This window comes from Aquila chrysaetos, chromosome 5, assembly GCF_900496995.4.
Source record: "Aquila chrysaetos chrysaetos chromosome 5, bAquChr1.4, whole genome shotgun sequence".
Lineage (NCBI taxonomy): Eukaryota > Metazoa > Chordata > Aves > Accipitriformes > Accipitridae > Aquila > Aquila chrysaetos.
In genome coordinates, this window is record NC_044008.1 from 50842840 (window position 1) to 50857309 (window position 14470).

A 14470-nucleotide genomic window follows, 5' to 3' on the forward strand; every position below is an offset into this window, starting at 1 on the left:
AGATAAGAAGCTCACCAGGGGATCTGAAGCCTTCTCTGTAATAAGCTTAGAAGGGAGAAGGGTGTGTATCATAGCTGGAGCAAGTTATCTATACTCAGTTTCATGAATCTTCTTATGTTATACACTAGAGCAATCTCCTAATCATATTAAATTAGACAATCTTTAAGGTGATTGCTTTACATGTTGCAGAGGTGTGAACACGTATCCTAGAGGCAGAAAAGATCGGAGCACTTCAGTTAAAATTAACTTCCTCTCTGGTTGGGAGCTTTCCACTATTAGCTGGAAAGGTTTGCATGGGATGGAAATGTTATTAGCAAGTACGCATTGCTGCCATTCCTTATGCTCTACAGGCATTTCAGCTAAAGCTACAGCAGACAAAAGAGGCCTACAGTCAATGCTGCTTAACAATTTCCAATTCAAACCTTTGTTTTCAGTTGCTTGTATATTTTTCATAATTTAACCATTGGAATTGAAATTTTCCATGATGATTGTGTGGCTAGAAATGAAAACTCTTCTGACAATGACAGTAGAAGAAATAATTTTAAAACTACCAAATTGCCAGGTACCGTATAAATGTAGCCAAGTTGCAGGAGTCTGAAAAGCATTCATACATGCTCAATAGGGGTTGATAAACAAGTCTCAGATGTTCTGTCTGGTCGAAACATGCTCTAGCCTAATGTGAATGTGATTCAGCTCATGACTGGAGATGACTGTGGAAGCAAAGCTCATGAGAGGAAAAAATGGCTGTCTCCTTACAAGTACCTAGCCAGTATACCAGAGTGGAGTGACCAGACCTGCATGGAGAGAGAGAACTGGGAAAAGCTGGGAGGGGAGCAGGAGCTAAAGCCTGGGAAGGACGTGAGAAAAGTAGAAGGGGATTAGGAGATGGAGGTAAAAGCAGCCACGAGTGTAAGAAGGCAAAGATTTCAGAATATCTTAGAATACATCAAGAAAACCCACACGCTATCTAACAAAATTCTGTGGCCCAGCACATCTCATTCTCTGCTGGTAACTTCTGCATACAAAGACTAATGATCTGTTACTATGCTGCCAGTTAACTCATCTGCTTATGTGGAAATTTTGACACTGCATTCGAAGGTATTGGACTCTATGACCTACTAGAGTCTCTAAGTGGTAACCAGCCTGAGATTTCCTATGGCGGGGGCGGGGGGGGGGGGAACCAAACCAACCAACCCAGAAGGAGATTATTAAAGATTGTATCACAAACTTCCCAAGAAGACAGCAGAATTAAAGTTGCACCAGCAACCTGAGCCCAAGTATTTCCCAACATTTGACTACCTGACTTTGCAACTTCCCTGTTTTTTGAGTTTTCTCTTGTGGCATGTGAGATGCTTTAGCAGCCATTTGTTGAGAAACACTCATCAAAAGCTAGTATTTCCATTAATATGCAGTAAACATTACACATACTATGAAGATTATCTTGTTGGACAGAAGTTGTACAGTTTACTTTGCTGTTCCCATAATTTTAAGTGTTTGGTAGAGATGTCAGTCATTACAATGAAACTAATGACTTCTCATCCCCATTTGATATACAAATCTATAAAATGTCCCTTCAAATGGCCAGGTGAGAAACTCCATCTCTAAAGCTATAAAGCCATAATACCTAGGAAAGAAAACCTGCAACGGACATTCCTCCTCTGGAGAAATATTTTAAATGTGTCATCTAAAGCCTCAGAGATTTATTGGGTGAGAAATACGTTGAGAGTTGACAGGAACAATAGATTTAGTGCCAGATTCATGACACTTACCCCATCGTAGTTTCCCCTCATAAATACTGGAGAAAAGGATTTCTTTCACATGCCCTCTGGTGCATTCATCAAAGTGCCTTTTGGAATGTGACTTAATGAATAATTACATTGTGACTTAAGGAATAATTACATCCCAACATGGACAACGGAACATATTTATTTAAGGAGCTTTGTAACTTCACTTTTGTGTCAGCTGAATGACAGTGCCAGAAGCCAGGGACCAGAAAGAAATAATGTGGCCAGCATGCAACTTCTTGAGATTGTGGCTGTTTTGTACCATAAAACCCCCTCTCAGGAGCAGCAGTTTGATGTTGGAATGTACCTATTGCTCTAGAATTCACAGCTCCAGAACCCAAGCTCTGAATCTCACCTGTTGTAATGCAGTCTGATGCATAGGTGTTATCACAGGAAAAACAAGGAATTAATTAATAATTCAGTCACAAATTTCTTCCTGGATAGCTTAGCATCAACAAGAGTTTAACAGAATCCAAACTGAATGACTGGAATGTCATCCCAACTCTGCTGAAATCAGTAGAAAAACTCTCAGCATTTTTCTTATGATGTCACCTCTGAAGCTTTCTTCAGATCACCCTTCTCTATTCCCATGGCCGACATCACCAAACTCTCAGTGACTCAAATCTATAAAATGGGTCTTATCATCATCTCTCTCCATCTCTTTTACCTAGGCCACATCCAAATCTTACTATCTTTCTTTCTCCATGAGCATTTTTCTTCCCCATGACAGCACTTTTCTCCAGATATGACCACTACACGTTTCTTGTCCTCTCCCATCCACATACCCCCTTTCTCTAGTCCATGTGAAGCAGTGCCTTTGAGGATATGGCAATTCTTTATAATCACTTTGCTTTGTTCAAGAGTCACTTGGAAACATCTTCTTCCCGCCACACCTGTGTTTTAAACATTGGCTTCACTGGACTGAGCATCTTGCTGCTTCTTTGCTATGGGTTAACCTCAGTAGGCAGCTAAGTCCCACACAGCCACTTGCTCACTCCCCCCCTGCAGTGGGATGGGAAAGAGAATCGTAAGGGTAAAAGTGCAAACTTGTGGGTTGAGATAACAGTTTAATGGGGAAAGCAAAAGCTGCGTGCGCAAGCAGAGCAAAACAAGGAATTCATTCATGACTTCCCATTGGCAGGCAGGTGTTTAGCCATCTCCAGGAAAGCAGGGCTTCATCACCATAGTGGTTACTTGGGAAAACAAATGCCATAACTCCAAACGTCCCCCCATCCTCCTTCTTCCATCAGCTTTTATTGCTCAGCATGAGATCATATGGTATGGGATATCCCTTTGGTCAGTTGAGGTCAGCTGTCCCAGCTGTGTCCCCTCCCAACTTCTTGTGCACCCCCAGCCTAGTCAGTAGCAGGGCAGCGTGAGAAACAGAAAACACCTTGATCCTGCATAAGCACTGTTCAGCAACAACAAACACATCCCTGTATTATCAACACTGTTTTGGTCACAAATCCAAAACACAGCACCATATGAGCTACTGTGAAGAAAATGAACTCTATCCCAGCCAAAACCAGTACATTTTTTCTCACCTTCCCACCCTCATCCTGCCCAGACCTGCTGCCTCACCCCCCTGACTCCTGGATGATACTAGTGCTCAAAGTGACTTTGGCGTAAGGACTGAGATATTACTGGGGTTGAAGGCATTGAGGACAGTCCTCAGGCTGTGTGGCCATGGTGATGCTGAGGGTGATGACCATGATGGGTGCCAGGATGAAAACGGGCATGAGGAAGTGCTCGGGGAAGTGGATTTGGGTGATATTGCACCTGATGGGTTGCAGGGGAAGTAACTCATCACTGGCCAGGCAGAAAATGGGGCAAGCTATTTTCTCTCCCTCCCTCATTCCCAATAAATAAGGACCCAGCTCTCTGGGCAGCTGCTCCTTTCCTCTCCTGGGAGCGAAGGGAAGCTGGAAGGGAGGGACTGAAGCTGCCGAACCCACCACCACCACACTCGGTCTGAAATGCTGTCACTTAAGCCTTCTGGTGTACTCTGAAAGATCAGCACACCACCCTGCGCAATGCAAGAACTGGTTCCAGCTGGCTCCCGTGAGAACTTCTTAAAAGCATATTTCTTCACACATTCCACATACCCACTACCTCCAGATCAAGTTTCTTGTGATGGCCCGCAAGACTGCCCCTTCCTACTTACATCTTGTCATGTGGCAGCCACATGTCGATTGTTTCCCCATTAACCACGCCAAACCTAATATCCTGCTTACCTATTTGTCTCTCAGAGATCTCCAGCCTATACTCCCTGCTAGTGACATGTCCCTCATATCCTGCTTCTCAAGAATCACAACCTCATTTCTTTTGAATTCCTTCCCCAAAACTCCATCCCTCCCAGACACCCAGGACAGCTGATTAGGTCTACCACATCCGTAATGAGCGAGGGTTAGCACAGGAATGTAAAGAGTCTAGAATTAAAGTGGTATATAGGATGAGAAAAAAAGGTCATGAGTAGGATGTGGAGGAGGAAAGGAAGTTAGCATGCTTAATAACAATTAAGATTATAACTTGTAATTAACGTTACCTTGCCCAGTGTTTCAGTGATCCCTTTGTTGCATAATGTATCCCTTTCCCCATAGTCTGACTTTGTTTTCCTCAATGCTGCCCTCTTCAAAGAAGACATGGTTTTCTTCTTCTGAGTTTGGAAAGTTATATGTTTATAAATAATAAATAGAATAATAATAAATCAGGGCTACTGCACTTGCTAGCAAACAGCCAATATGCCCTTGGTCTCTTAGAAGTCAAAGGGTCTGTTTCTGCTACTGTTTATGCCACTTCATCTACTTTGGATACAGTGACGTTGCTCCTGATTCATATCACTGAGAAACTGAGTTGCTAAAATGTAAAATCTCAGTAAGATACAAAGACAATACAAATATTACAAAATAATATACATCCTAAGAGATTTGCAGAGAAAATATTATAAGCCAGGAAACGTACGTACTTCTAGAGAGGTGACAACATTACTATCTAATTAGAACATAGTGACTTGGTAAGGAAATGGCTTGTTTCTGGCCACTTGTTTATTTTTTTCTCTAGCTGTTACTTATGTTTGTTTATTTTTTTCTCTAGCTGTTACTTATGTTTAAGTGGATGCTATCTTCTGGAACATAAACACTAGTTCAAACCTTCCCACTGTAGTTCAGAGAACTACAATGTTTCAGAATAAACAGAAAAACGATACCTATCTTCACTGACTAGCAGCAAGGGGCTTAGTATATTGCTGGAAGACAAGCATAAAATATTTAGGCTGGTTAGTATTAGGAAAGTCAAAGAGAATATTATGATATGAAGCAGCCAAACAGAATTGGCAATGGTAGTCTTATAATGGACAGGTATGTATGACTGTTACTCCCACTGGACACGACGCTCCTGTCTTACTCAGGCAAACCTCCCACTGAAACTTTCAAAGGGCGTATTGCCTGTCTAGAGATGAGCGGAGACTTTGGGACCAAAAGCGATATCCAAGTCTTCTGTCCATTCTGTATTAATTGCTTGTATTGCTTCCTCCCTCTGCAACTTCATGGGGTCTGACAGCTTGCTGTACTGGGCAGGTGCTGGCCCTATGAAGACAAAAATCAGTCTTTGTTGCCATGTGTCCCATGGTGCCCAAAGAGGAGAAGTAGTTTGAACACTCACAGCTGCTTTTTGTCATCCAGTGATCAACAGTGAATTTCTGGAGCATGGCTAGCAGAGAAGTAGTAGAAAGGCAAGAATTGGTACAGCTGTTTAGGCACCACAGACCTTTAGTTAAATTGTGCTGCCCCGCAAGCCTCAGTTTAAGCAGAGTTAAACTGAGGACTAGCTCTGGAGCTGTATGTCGTTTTGGACTCTGCCAACAGGAAGAGATCCACTTTTCCATACGTTGTGTGAAGGACAAGTCTCAGGCAGCAATGGCTTGAAATTGAAATGAGTTGCAGTTTGCTTTCCCATGCAGTGTCCTCCTCTGCCTACTACCAGCCTTCCAGGATGGTTTTTACCTTACTATGGTAGCTTAGGCAACTTGTAGCATGTAGACTTCAGCATCCAATAGAGAAGGATTCGAACCAATATAAACTATTTACCTGGATATCAGTAACGTCTACGTAACATAAAATTAACATTGTTAACAAGGGATATGAACAACTGAGATTCAGGGTAGTAATATAAACCAGTAACAGCGGGCTGTTCTATAACTGAAAACCATAAGCTGTTTTACATCTAGTACTGGCCATTATATAGACTTTGTGCGATTTGTTTGTCTGTTTGTTTCAGCAATGGGACTTTAAATGAACAGGCAAAAGATGTTTCCATTTTGTGTTCATTTCCCAAAGTGAATAAAGTGACAACAGGTATACAAATTCAAGTGAGGAATTAATTTCTCAGCAAATGGGTAGTTTGCAATAATTGTAATTGTAATTTTAACAAAGGTCAATAGGCCAAATGCTTTTGGAGCAACTTTGCTGACACCAATGCAAGGAATAATTTGGCCAGTGTGTGCCTGGTGTACTCAGTCCTCTGCTGCACAAGGCAATGAAAGGAAGCACACTCACACAAGCCTGCTGAGTGTAAAACTCCCATTAATTCTGACCACCCACTTGCACAACCAGCAAGATTCTGCATCTGAGTTTTCCAGACAAAATTTCAGTCTTATAAATACTATGTAGTTCTGCACACTTACAGACTACTAATGAAAAACTGGAAGATTAAAATTATACTAAACATTACTGAAACGATATACATATATCACGTAAAATTGTATTCAGTGAAGTATACGTACACAAAGCTGATGTAAATCTTCATACATCAGGAGTGTTAGACATGCATTCCTTTATTTCATTGAATATGAACTCATTCTGTCTCTCACACACATGTTCTCATACACACACACACACACACACACACACACACACTATAACGAACCTACTGGTTCTTACTGATCCTGAGAATCCCCGAAGGGCTGGGCGGAGGTCCAAATAGCCATCTCCTAGTAGATCACTCTGCCATATGTTTGCCTTTCTACACAAACATTTGCCAGGAAATCTATCACCGTCAATGCAGCACCATCATGTGACATGATAATAAAAATGTTTATGTGCAGTCTCTCTCAGCATTTTGCTGAGAGGGAAGTATCTGTAGGAATGAGGATACTGCTGCACCCTCTCTTTTAACTACCACATTTTTTTTGGCAACAGCTTTGATCCTATCAGTGTCCTTCTTCTGTCAGTAACCACTCTGGTTTGGATTAAGGACAAATGTTCAATTTCTCTCATTTTTCTTAGTGAAGTGCCCCTGCAAGCTCCTTTATTTGAAGCTTGTGCTTCAAACACTTAAAAACTAGGGATTTGAGCACCTAAATGCTTGTCTCTAGATGCATGGCATGTAGTTCATCACAAGACATGTCAAAGGCTGCTGCCCCGCCACACAGCATGCTCAACTCCAGTCTTCCACTTAATGGGCAGTAGCACTCAAAGAGATGCTGGTACAGTAATGAGCAGAAGCCAAGTCAGAACATGTACAGTTGTTATTACTGCAATCGATGGGAATCTGAGTTATGTTGCGATGCTCCTAAGGCCTGGAGCTTTATTTTTACTGTCTATCCATATACTGACTGAATCACTCAGATGTCCTACAAAAAACTTCAAGAATAACAGAGAGAGTAGAATGGATGTTGTAGTAGACACGCCTCCATATGAAAAATCCTACAAACTAAAGGTTTTTACTTGGAAAAGACTGAAGATGTTATCTCTTGATGTTGTGTCACCATGCATCGGAATATGCCTGTGCAATGTCAACAGCTGAGTCTCTACTGGATTCAGTGGAGCCTTCCGTTTCTTGGCTAACAAATCAGCTGGGAATGAATTTGCTTTCAAAATGTTAATTTATTCCATCTTTAAGGCTGATTAGTCCCAATGCTGGGCTTTTGTTTTCTGGTTGGTCTGAATTCTTCATCTAGAAGAAGGTGTCAATATGGTGACAAAACTGGTTTCACTTCTAATCTGTAAAATCTACACGAATAATACAACTCGGTTCTATATTATAGCATATACATATGCACTCTTGACACATGGCTCTTGCTATTTAGAGGGAAAGCTTTTTTTCTACGTTTTGGTGCATTTTGCACTAGAAGTCAGGGAGGCCCAGCTGGGGGCTCCTGCACTATTTAAAAGGATACCGCAGGGCTGTTTTAGTGTAAAAGTAAAAACAGATGACACTGTGAGAAAAGGGCTTCTCGCTTGCCAAAACTTCTACAATTTCAAAATTCATCTATGCATTTTTTCATATTCATTTCTGTGATCATTTATAACATACAAATGCTTTTAAAGTGGCTTCTGAAGCAGAATTTCTAAACACCCTTGCTTTCCGTTGTACTTCTAATCATCTTATGTGTAGCGTAAAAGGAAGATAACGTTGGCTTTCTCTACAATTAGCTGGCTTTCAGAAGTACATGTACTATGACTCTTGCTTTCCTTACAATGCTGATGATGTGCATAACAGGTAAAAATACTGATAAAAACAACAGGCATTTTAAAGGATTTGGTGGGCTACGTGTTCCTTCCAGCTGCAATCTCAATTATTTCATCAGAGTTGAGCACAATAATGTAAGTAAACTTTTGCCTAGTGTTTGATCCTCTGTGAAATAATGGAGTCAATTTGCAGCTTTGTACTTACTATCCTAAGCTGGCCACGTGTTTCTTTATGAACATTGCTTGTACTGCCAATTTCTATCAAAAACTGTTCAAATTATTTTCAGTTTGGATCACTAGACCTTTTAGAATATTTTTGAGGATGACGTGGAAGCCAAGAACTCAGAACTCCTTATTTGTATTCATTTTTCTCCTCCAACACTAAAATGGCAACCAGAGTGCTTAAGTAACCTAAAATGTCCATGCAGATTGGCATGCTCACAGGGACAAGCAGTATAAAACTAAGTTCAGGCACAGTGCTTGGAAATGTTATGGTGGAGTGTATAGAAAAATGAGAAACTTTCTCTTTGCTCTGCACGTCTAGCACCTAGCCCAGTAAAGCCTGTCTGTGACAAATGTTTGTCACAAAACCTAGACACAGACAGTGTTATGAAAACTGCCTACATTTGGAGAAATGAACAACATGCAGGCCCAATATCATAGCAAGGGTTATCACAATATGAATTTTATTATTGATCAGTAGTAAATAATGTAAGATATATTTGAGAGATTTGTTCTGGCATGTCAGGGAAGCTAATCTGTATGAACACAACTGTGTATTTAAGGTAATATATTCTGTATATTTTAAATATTCCAAGGCCACATATTCTATTTACTGCAGAAAAATGGTGGTGTTAGCATAGATCAAAGAAGAGTCAAACAATGCATTAGAAAGGAGGTATCAGAGAATCCTCTGCCTATTAAACGTCACTGAAATGGGTAGGTCAATGGGCTCTTTGTGTAAGGCAAAGGTTGTAAGACACATGGTTTCTTCTAGAAATCAAAAGCCAAGAAGTCCAGGAATTCCTAAGATGTAACTAGGATTGGTGTGAGAAGTGGTTTGTCAAAGGAAAAGAGACAGGGCCAAATAAGAAGAGGCAGAACATGAAAACTCACTGAGAAGGAATTTTGAACAAGCAGTTATGTATAGAGGCTGGACTTTGGGGTGGGGGGCTGGATGAAAGAGTTTTAGGCCAAGGTCATCTGATTTCTTCTTTAATCAGAAAATTGTGACTCTGGATATTCTTTCAAATGAAGAGATGTGTGTGAACTGAACAAGTTCACAAGTATTCAGTATTGAATAGGTCAATAGGAGAAGGAATGCATTTGTGTGAAAATTAACTGAAAGAAACATTAGCAGACAGAACCATAAAATATTGCAAAGCTAGGATTTCTAAACTGGGGTTTAGTCTGAGGATAAACCAAGAAAGTTTTGCCAAATTTTTCTAAGAAAAATGGGAAGTCCACTGGGAAGCTTTAGTTTAAAAATTAATGTCTCAACCCCTCTAAGAAGTCTGTCAGACTGTCACTCACACTGAAAACTTTACTACCATTCCTTGTACACATGGGCACCAGCTACACTCTGCTTAGTTTAAAGCAGAGAAAACTGCAGTTGTAAATGGCTAGGGAAACTGTTAAAATGTGATCTACTATAAATGCATATTATGTAGCTGGTGGAGATGCTCTGTTTGAGCACAATCAAAAACTTGAAGTCAGTAGGAGTCTTTCCATTAGCTAATAAACTTTGCATGAGAGCCATTTTATAGCATAATTTACTCCAAATTGCATTGACTGTACTGTTTGTAACTGTACCATGCTAGACCAATGGACTGACTGATCAACTGCAAAGAATCCAGATGCTTCTAGATATTTTATTGTGACTTTTTATGGATTTGGCGAGAAAATAACAGCACATGCTTATAAGTTGCAATTTCCATGAGAAGTGTTCTTTTATTTTTGAGCTTGAATCCTATCGTTAGGAGACAAACTTGGGACTCTTCAGAATTATGCCTGGTGGACACTCGTTGAATCTCAGGAGCTTCAGCGGTTTGCTGTTTCTGGTGCTGTCCCAGAGCAAAATTGGTTTCCTTTTCAGAAATGGGAAGCCAATGCTTCTGACAGCTACAAAATTTTGCAGCCTACTGGGAAAAACTATTGTGTCAAGTCCTGCTTTAGCTCTATACAACCTTCCCTGAGATGAGAAACTGGCAGCATCCTGCTAGCTGTACCATCGCATCCAAAAGCACTGCAACTATTAATAAAAGAAAATATCAATGAGGAAGCTTCTGCAGGACAGACTAGCACAGGGATCATGGCTTCAACATTTTGCTGATAATTTGTTGATGCAGTTAATGGCTCACTCTGAATCTACTTAGTACATGCTGGTACTACTACCATGGTGTACTTGCCAGAAGGACTTGTCCAGCTGGGCTTTCTCTTCTCCCTGGGGTCCCCCACATTAGCCAAAGGTGCAGCTCCTGCACAGCTGTTGCCAATGCCATGGACATACTGCTGTCTGCCAAGACACTGCTGGGTCAAATGGACTGCTTTTTCCCAGAGGCTGTCCAAAAGTGTTGCCATTGCTGTACTCATGTACAGATCCAAATTAGATCATTTATTTTCTTTAAAGAGAGCCATTCAGCTCTCACAGAAAGGACAGAGAGAAAAGCCACATAAAAAAAATATCTACGCTTCCATTAATGTAGTCCTTCCCAGACCTCCAACCTTTCTCACCAGGAGGGTTTTCCAAGCTTTGTTCTAACTGTTAATAGAAAACTGTATTTCCCTGAAGTACTGAACAATTTCCAGCAGAGGTCTCTGCCTACTAATAATTGAAGTTTGGCTGGACTGCTTATGCACTGCAGGGTTCAAAAATCATTGTTAGGCTTTGTCCTTTTACAGGATTAAGAAACAAAACCAAGACTTCACAAATCTGAGTGCCTGAGAAATCATCATCCACTTCACAGGGCAGTAATGCCAATCTATTATATACACAGAGATTCTCAAGAAATGTTTCCTTATGTAAGATATTTTAAATAACTCTGTTGAGGTTTGCACATGTAGCCTACCTACCAAACCCACCGTGTTTCAAAGAATCTAAGAATGAAGAGCCTCTCATTGTTAAATACATCAGAGAATTATTAAACTGTAAGTATCACACTTCTTCTGGATGCAAAACAGACAAGTTCATTTCAAGTGAAGAAAAGAAACTTCTCCTTTCTTTTCAGAGTGTACTGTGATCCCTAAGTTGAGATCTAACTACGGTCAAGGAGAACTGCTCCAAGAGACATTTAGCTTTCAGGCTACAATCTCTTTGCTTCTCATCTGGCTCTAATACCAGCGTACCATCTGCTTATGAGAAAATTATTTAGTTTTATGCCTACATTTCCCCCCTTTAATTTTATTTACTAATCAACTGAGTGGGATGCACTCGTAAAATGCAAGGTGCTAAAAATAAGGATTAAACATTTCTACCTTTAGGTCTGGTCTCTAATTGCTCTGTGCAGCTTCTCAATTTACCAAGAAACTTTTAAGAAGTCTCAAACGGAGGCTCTTTTGAAGCTCAAACAATATCATCAGGGTGGGGCGTGTTCCCTTCCCTCACGTCAGGAAAGAACTTTACCCTCCTCTGTGCCAAGCCATTTGCCGGTGTGTACACTGTGTTATGGCAGAGAACAGTGTGACGTGAGAGTCTTGCAGCAGAATTGCCATGATTTCCCCAGCTCATAGTACAGTTGCAACACCTTCTTGTGTGCAAACACTACCGTAACTGTGGTACAGCAGCAAAATACTGCTAATGGCTGTTAAATCTGAAAGCTTTTCAAGAAACATATCCTGGCATAGTCTTTCAACTGTGATGTGAAAGGTGCACATTCCCTTCATCTCCAGCTTTCCAAAAATCACAGTTCCCTATTTCAAATTGAAACAAGGCCAGTGACCAGTCCAGCAGATCTGTGTCACCACCACCAGCTTCTGTAAAGAGAAGACCACTGGAAAAATATCACTGGAGCAAATGATCCTACCAATCTCAGGGGGGTGACTCACAGCAGTAGGTTTTGTGGGGAATGCCTGAAGAATCGCAAGCCAATTTCTTAATAGCTCTTACTCACGTCATAAACTCTAGCATTATTAGATGGTAAGTCTACATACATACATGCTCTCACTCACTTCATTTCCACAAAATATTACAAGTTGGGGCATTGAGGCAGTACTGGAAGCTGCATGTATAACACTGAGAACAATACTGAAAACAAATTCAGCCTTAAAACACAACAAACACCAATTGCAAAATGAGAAAAGGTATTATGTTCTTTGCAGCACATAGCACAAGACCTACAACTTACCTTAGCGCAGGAGCACAATTTACTCTGACCTACACCAACGTAATCGTACTGGAGTTAAGGTGGCGTTATATGGATGTGATTGCAGGCCAAATTCCAACAGCACCGTAATTCTCTGTTCAGCTTTGACTCAATCCCTCCTGTTCATACACAGCTAGCAGAAGGTATATGTAGTGAACGAATAGACTGATAATGTGCTCACTTGCTCAGCGTCCCCCGCTATAGCAAGCCCTTTGGGACAAAGTGAAAGAGAGGAACTGCTTGTGGTTTAGCACAAGGAATTTTAATCAAATAGCAAAAAGTTCCACTGTGTCTCAAACTGAATGTTTCAGTCAAATCAATGCCTTTACCTGTGTTCTGCTTATAATTCACCATGAGACAGAAGTCCCTTGGCACTCTGGTAGATATTCTTGCAGTACTTTGAAAAAACTCACTTGCAACTCAGTAGTTCTTTCATTTGCAAACTCTGGGTAGAATTTGATTCAGGTTTCACTCCCTCTTTCACAGCAAATACCTGCATTCCAGCTAAAGCTCATCCTTGTTCTGTTAGTATTGCCTCTGATTTAAGATGGTATGTTGACTTTTTGGGGAACTCACCATAATCCAATCTGTCCTGCTACCTTGCATTTAGCTGAAAAAATGTATTGTGATGATGATAAAGGGGAGATGAGACACAGGCCTGCTTAATCTCTGCATATCAGGGTTCAATTCCAGTTCTAATACTTTGCAGTTAGAGGCTTTCCTCCCACATAGCTGCTGAAAGTCTGGATGACATTGTAGATAAAAGTCCCTCCTGTTTCTACCCTGCCAGATAATCTTATAACTCGAAAGACCCTGGAAGAAGCTACAATGGGAGGCAGGATTGTCTGGGAACAACACAGAGATTTAATTTGGAGTTATTGATGTTCAGAACCTCTGAAAATTACCTAAAAGTCATAACAGTATTGGAGACTACGTTTGAGGAGACTATCCTTCCCTTTCTCTAACGCCAAGGAGAGTAATATTCTCCTTTATCCCAAGAATGACAAACACTGTTTCATTAACACCTCTGAAGCTCTGCAGCTACCACACAAGTATCACTGTGTTCTGGAACAGTAAATACAATATCCCTCCTTCTTATCACTTTTCTTTTAGTTTTCCATAAACATTCTATATTGTCCCAAAATGTTTCCATGAGCCAAGATCTTCAGACCAAGACCATTCAAAAAGCTTACATTAGGAAGAAATCAAATGAATGGCAAGGAAAATTGACTTAGGCTACAAGTTCAAAGACACATTTGTCATGTTTTGCATCTGAAGAAGCTTAAAGTGGGTCTATTTGATTTAAAGCTCACCAGAATATCACAGATTAAAGGTCTGCTTTGAGCTCAACTATTAACTGGATTTTGACTGATAAGAGCGACCAGGATGCAGAAGAAAAGTATCAAGTAAAGAAAAGGTGAGCAATAGAGAAAGAAGAGAAAAGATCCATTAGCCCTCTTTTGTGTCCAAAAGCAGCTTTTATGTTCACTTCATGTGAAAGAAGCAGAGAGACTGAGGAACTTTCTGTCTGTCCTTTTTTAGGTGCCTAAACAAGAGGTAGGTCCCTCCCTTCTTGCTGCTCCAAAATTTAAGGCCTTTCAGTAGGCTATAGCTACCTTCAAGAAAGGAAAATAGGGCAAGAATGGACCATGAGACCAGCAGAAGGCAATGAATAATCCAACCAGTAAAGAGGGTTTGTAGATCTTTTTTCTTGGCATGTGTTCTTTGTAGAAATATTCTAGCAGAGAGGTTCAGAGCCATCTTACCGCACATCTTCCCCCAACATCTATCCTTCTGCTTTATACCTGCTATAGCAAATTTAAAGGTGTCCTTCTATTGAGTAACCTCACCGTTGGCC